Raw genomic sequence first — 6,575 nt, 5'->3', positions numbered from 1 at the left:
GCCCTCTCCAAGCTCCCCCCCCGCCCTCTCCAAGCTCCCCCCCCGCCCTCTCCAAGCTCCCCCCCCGCCCTCTCCAAGCTCCCCCCCCCCCCCCCCGCCCTCTCCAAGCTCCCCCCCCGCCCTCTCCAAGCTCCCCCCCCGCCCTCTCCAAGCTCCCCCCCCGCCCTCTCCAAGCTCCCCCCCCGCCCTCTCCAAGCTCCCCCCCCGCCCTCTCCAAGCTCCCCCCCCGCCCTCTCCAAGCTCCCCCCCGCCCTCTCCAAGCTCCCCCCCCGCCCTCTCCAAGCTCCCCCCCCGCCCTCTCCAAGCTCCCCCCCCGCCCTCTCCAAGCTCCCCCCCCGCCCTCTCCAAGCTCCCCCGCCCTCTCCAAGCTCCCCCCCGCCCTCTCCAAGCTCCCCCCCCGCCCTCTCCAAGCTCCCCCCCCGCCCTCTCCAAGCTCCCCCCCCGCCCTCTCCAAGCTCCCCCCCCGCCCTCTCCAAGCTCCCCCCCCGCCCTCTCCAAGCTCCCCCCCCGCCCTCTCCAAGCTCCCCCCCCGCCCTCTCCAAGCTCCCCCCCCGCCCTCTCCAAGCTCCCCCCCCGCCCTCTCCAAGCTCCCCCCCCGCCCTCTCCAAGCTCCCCCCCCGCCCTCTCCAAGCTCCCCCCCCGCCCTCTCCAAGCTCCCCCCCCGCCCTCTCCAAGCTCCCCCCCCGCCCTCTCCAAGCTCCCCCCCCGCCCTCTCCAAGCTCCCCCCCGCCCTCTCCAAGCTCCCCCGCCCTCTCCAAGCTCCCCCCCCGCCCTCTCCAAGCTCCCCCCCGCCCTCTTCTCCAAGCTCCCCCCCCCGCCCTCTCCAAGCTCCCCCCCCGCCCTCTCCAAGCTCCCCCCCCGCCCTCTCCAAGCTCCCCCCCCGCCCTCTCCAAGCTCCCCCCCGCCCTCTCCAAGCTCCCCCCCCGCCCTCTCCAAGCTCCCCCCCCGCCCTCTCCAAGCTCCCCCCCCGCCCTCTCCAAGCTCCCCCCCCGCCCTCTCCAAGCTCCCCCCCCGCCCTCTCCAAGCTCCCCCCCCGCCCTCTCCAAGCTCCCCCCCCGCCCTCTCCAAGCTCCCCCCCCGCCCTCTCCAAGCTCCCCCCCCGCCCTCTCCAAGCTCCCCCCCCGCCCTCTCCAAGCTCCCCCCCCGCCCTCTCCAAGCTCCCCCCCCGCCCTCTCCAAGCTCCCCCCCCGCCCTCTCCAAGCTCCCCCCCCGCCCTCTCCAAGCTCCCCCCCGCCCTCTCCAAGCTCCCCCCCGCCCTCTCCAAGCTCCCCCCCCGCCCTCTCCAAGCTCCCCCCCCGCCCTCTCCAAGCTCCCCCCCCGCCCTCTCCAAGCTCCCCCCCCGCCCTCTCCAAGCTCCCCCCCGCCCTCTCCAAGCTCCCCCCCCGCCCTCTCCAAGCTCCCCCCCCGCCCTCTCCAAGCTCCCCCCCGCCCTCTCCAAGCTCCCCCCCCGCCCTCTCCAAGCTCCCCCCCGCCCTCTCCAAGCTCCCCCCCCGCCCTCTCCAAGCTCCCCCCCGCCCTCTCCAAGCTCCCCCCCCGCCCTCTCCAAGCTCCCCCCCCGCCCTCTCCAAGCTCCCCCCCCGCCCTCTCCAAGCTCCCCCCCGCCCTCTCCAAGCTCCCCCCCCGCCCTCTCCAAGCTCCCCCCCCGCCCTCTCCAAGCTCCCCCCCCGCCCTCTCCAAGCTCCCCCCCCGCCCTCTCCAAGCTCCCCCCCCGCCCTCTCCAAGCTCCCCCCCCGCCCTCTCCAAGCTCCCCCCCCGCCCTCTCCAAGCTCCCCCCCCGCCCTCTCCAAGCTCCCCCCCGCCCTCTCCAAGCTCCCCCCCCGCCCCTCCAAGCTCCCCCCCGCCCTCTCCAAGCTCCCCCCCCGCCCTCTCCAAGCTCCCCCCCCGCCCTCTCCAAGCTCCCCCCCGCCCTCTCCAAGCTCCCCCCCCGCCCTCTCCAAGCTCCCCCCCGCCCTCTCCAAGCTCCCCCCCCGCCCTCTCCAAGCTCCCCCCCCGCCCTCTCCAAGCTCCCCCCCGCCCTCTCCAAGCTCCCCCCCCGCCCTCTCCAAGCTCCCCCCCCGCCCTCTCCAAGCTCCCCCCCCGCCCTCTCCAAGCTCCCCCCCCGCCCTCTCCAAGCTCCCCCCCCGCCCTCTCCAAGCTCCCCCCCCGCCCTCTCCAAGCTCCCCCCCCGCCCTCTCCAAGCTCCCCCCCCGCCCTCTCCAAGCTCCCCCCCCGCCCTCTCCAAGCTCCCCCCCGCCCTCTCCAAGCTCCCCCCCGCCCTCTCCAAGCTCCCCCCCCGCCCTCTCCAAGCTCCCCCCCCGCCCTCTCCAAGCTCCCCCCCCGCCCTCTCCAAGCTCCCCCCCGCCCTCTCCAAGCTCCCCCCCCGCCCTCTCCAAGCTCCCCCCCCGCCCTCTCCAAGCTCCCCCCCCGCCCTCTCCAAGCTCCCCCCCCGCCCTCTCCAAGCTCCCCCCCCGCCCTCTCCAAGCTCCCCCCCCGCCCTCTCCAAGCTCCCCCCCGCCCTCTCCAAGCTCCCCCCCCGCCCTCTCCAAGCTCCCCCCCCGCCCTCTCCAAGCTCCCCCCCCGCCCTCTCCAAGCTCCCCCCCCGCCCTCTCCAAGCTCCCCCCCCGCCCTCTCCAAGCTCCCCCCCCGCCCTCTCCAAGCTCCCCCCCGCCCTCTCCAAGCTCCCCCCCCGCCCTCTCCAAGCTCCCCCCCCGCCCTCTCCAAGCTCCCCCCCCGCCCTCTCCAAGCTCCCCCCCCGCCCTCTCCAAGCTCCCCCCCGCCCTCTCCAAGCTCCCCCCCCGCCCTCTCCAAGCTCCCCCCCCGCCCTCTCCAAGCTCCCCCCCCGCCCTCTCCAAGCTCCCCCCCCGCCCTCTCCAAGCTCCCCCCCCGCCCTCTCCAAGCTCCCCCCCCGCCCTCTCCAAGCTCCCCCCCCGCCCTCTCCAAGCTCCCCCCCCGCCCTCTCCAAGCTCCCCCCCCGCCCTCTCCAAGCTCCCCCCCCGCCCTCTCCAAGCTCCCCCCCCGCCCTCTCCAAGCTCCCCCCCCGCCCTCTCCAAGCTCCCCCCCCGCCCTCTCCAAGCTCCCCCCCCGCCCTCTCCAAGCTCCCCCCCCGCCCTCTCCAAGCTCCCCCCCGCCCTCTCCAAGCTCCCCCCCCGCCCTCTCCAAGCTCCCCCCCCGCCCTCTCCAAGCTCCCCCCCCGCCCTCTCCAAGCTCCCCCCCCGCCCTCTCCAAGCTCCCCCCCCGCCCTCTCCAAGCTCCCCCCCCGCCCTCTCCAAGCTCCCCCCCGCCCTCTCCAAGCTCCCCCCCCGCCCTCTCCAAGCTCCCCCCCCCCGCCCTCTCCAAGCTCCCCCCCCGCCCTCTCCAAGCTCCCCCCCGCCCTCTCCAAGCTCCCCCCCGCCCTCTCCAAGCTCCCCCCCCGCCCTCTCCAAGCTCCCCCCCCGCCCTCTCCAAGCTCCCCCCCCGCCCTCTCCAAGCTCCCCCCCGCCCTCTCCAAGCTCCCCCCCCGCCCTCTCCAAGCTCCCCCCCCGCCCTCTCCAAGCTCCCCCCGCCCTCTCCAAGCTCCCCCCCGCCCTCTCCAAGCTCCCCCCCCGCCCTCTCCAAGCTCCCCCCCGCCCTCTCCAAGCTCCCCCCCCGCCCTCTCCAAGCTCCCCCCCCGCCCTCTCCAAGCTCCCCCCCCGCCCTCTCCAAGCTCCCCCCCCGCCCTCTCCAAGCTCCCCCCCCGCCCTCTCCAAGCTCCCCCCCCGCCCTCTCCAAGCTCCCCCCCCGCCCTCTCCAAGCTCCCCCCCCGCCCTCTCCAAGCTCCCCCCCCGCCCTCTCCAAGCTCCCCCCCCCGCCCTCTCCAAGCTCCCCCCCCGCCCTCTCCAAGCTCCCCCCCCGCCCTCTCCAAGCTCCCCCCCCCGCCCTCTCCAAGCTCCCCCCCCCGCCCTCTCCAAGCTCCCCCCCCGCCCTCTCCAAGCTCCCCCCCCGCCCTCTCCAAGCTCCCCCCCCGCCCTCTCCAAGCTCCCCCCCCGCCCTCTCCAAGCTCCCCCCCCCCCCCCCCCCCCGGCTCCTCCCCCCCCGGCTCCTCCCCCCTGGGCTCCCCTCCCCGGGCTCCCTGGACATACTGTCTCCTCCTGAATCTGTCCCTGTCTCTCCCAGGATCCATGACAGCCTGTGAGCTTGGGGAAAGAGAAACTTTCTCTCCCCGACCTGCCTGCAGCGTTTTGACACACCATCCTCCTCCCGACCCATCTCCACTGATGTCTGGCTGGGTGGGATCTGCTCTCCCCTTTGGTTCCATTATATATCCAGCCACCAGTGATGGCTTCCCTTTCCCCTCGCTTGGCATTCCCTTTAGTCTCCCTCCAAAGGATCTATCCTTGCCCTGCCCCTGCCGCCTCCTATTACTCAGCATCTAAATGCTATCCCTCCTCCACTTCCCCCGAAGGAAGGCACGGTGTGTTAGATTTCACATCCGCGGTGTCCACACCCAGTTCCACCTCTGCCACCACCAAGGTGAGTTCCTTGCCCCAGCTATCAATGCCATCCTCTCCCTGGCAACAGTCTGCGATTTGGCCAGTCCATTCACAGCATTGCTGTTACAGTTTTCCAACCCAAAATCCCACCGTGACATCCCCCCTGTCTCAGCTGCACCTGCTGCTGAACCACCCGTTCACAACCTTGCTTTCTCACCAGGGACCCCACCCTGGCGTCCACTCCTGTCGCAGCTACTCCTGAACCCTCCATTCACACCTTTGTTACTTCCAGATGCGACTCTTTTTCATTTGAGCATTGGCTGTGGGCATTGCTGGCTGGAGCAGCATTTATTGTCCATCCCTAATTACCCCTTGAGGGGGCAATTATAAATCAATCACGTTGCTGTGGGTCTCGAGTCCCATGTAGGCCAGACCAGGTAAGGACGGCAGATTTCCTTCCCTTCAGGACATTGGTGAACCAGGTGGGTTTATTGACTGTTCACAATGGTTTTGTGGTCATGCTAGAAACACAGAACTATAGTGCAGAAGATTCGGCCCATTGGACCTTTTCCCCTTTTCCCCTCCCCCGCACATTTACCCAGGCTAATTCATCTACCCCACACATAGTGGGCCATTAAGGGGCAATTTCAGCATGGCCAATCAACCGAACCTGCAGTTGAAGTGGAGGAGGAAACCGGAGCACCTGGAGGAAACCCACGCAGACACGGGGAGAACGTGCAAACCCACAGTGCTGTTAGCAAGGCCACACAGCCCCGCTCCGCCATTCAATGAGATCTTGGCTGAATCTGGTGGTAACCCAAACCCCACATTCCCACTGACACCCTGATAACCTTTCACTCCCTTCCTTACCAAGGGACCTGTTGTAATGCAAGAAGCATGGCAGCCAATTAGGACGCAGCAAGCTTGCACAAACAGCAATTTGACCCAGATGTGACATTGGCTGAGGGATGGTTATCTTACATTCATTCGAGCAGGGCTGATAGGGTCTTGCTTTAATGTTACATCTGACAGGGCAGCACACCCTCAGTGCTGTGCTGGAGCGTCAGCCATGCATTTTGCAGATGAGAAGAGAATTTGAAAATCATACCATCACTTGACCAGCAGCCAGTCTTTGGTCAGCGAGCAGGGGACAGGGTGAATAGAACTCGGTGAGTGTTAGGGCAGGAACAGCATAGTTTTGGATAACCTCAAGTCTATGCATGGTAAGAATATGGAAGAGCAGCTGGAAGTGCATTGGAATACGGGAGGTAATGGTGCAGTGGCATTGTCACTGGATTAGGGAGCCAGGGTAATGCTCTGGGGGCCCTTCGAGAACGCAGCAGTTTGAGAAGGTGGCTCACCACCATCTTCTCAAGGGGCAATTAGGGATGGGCAATAAAAGTTCCCCTAGCTAGCGATGCCCATGTCCTGTGGAATAATTTTAAAAATAAATTTATTTACGAATAATGATAATATTCCCAAGTTCCTCATTTTTGCTTTTGTCACTTGGCTGAGCAGTCTTTCTGGAATGTTCTGTGGGGTGACGGAAGAAGTTGATGTTGACCTCCTGACAGCACAGGAGGTTCAGGGTGATGTGACAGAGCTTTAAAGTTTCAAGTTTAATTATTATTGTCACGAGTAGGCTTACATTAGCACTGCAATGAAGTTACTGTAAAAATACCCTAGTCGCCACAGTCCAGCGCCTGTTCGGGTACACGGAAGGAGAATTTAGCATGGCCAAGCATGTCTTTTGGAGTGTGGGAGGAAACCGGTGTACCTGGAGGAAACCCACGCAGACACGGGGAGAACGTGCAAACTCCACACAGTCACCCAAGCCAGGAATTGAACCCAGGTCCCTGGTGCTGTGAGGCAGCAGTGCTAACCACTGTGCCACCTTGCCAAATGTGGAAAAGCTGTTTCCCTTGAGGGAGGGAGGTGGGTGTAAGGTCAAGAGTCAAAGGTCACAGATTGGAGATCATTGGCAAAAAGGACCCGATGGGAACTGGGGAAGGATTTTTTTTTGTTTACATTGCGAGATCTCTGACCTGAGGGGAAACAGATTAGTGGCAAGTCTCCACTGCAAACTCGAGAAATGTGTGTAAGGGGAAAATGTAACTGGAGGAAGAATAGGGGAGTGGGCTAAAGCAG

Source organism: Mustelus asterias, unplaced genomic scaffold (assembly GCF_964213995.1).
Source record: "Mustelus asterias unplaced genomic scaffold, sMusAst1.hap1.1 HAP1_SCAFFOLD_3480, whole genome shotgun sequence".
Lineage (NCBI taxonomy): Eukaryota > Metazoa > Chordata > Chondrichthyes > Carcharhiniformes > Triakidae > Mustelus > Mustelus asterias.
The sequence above is the reverse complement of the archived record's forward strand: the minus strand, read 5'-3'. Positions refer to the sequence as shown.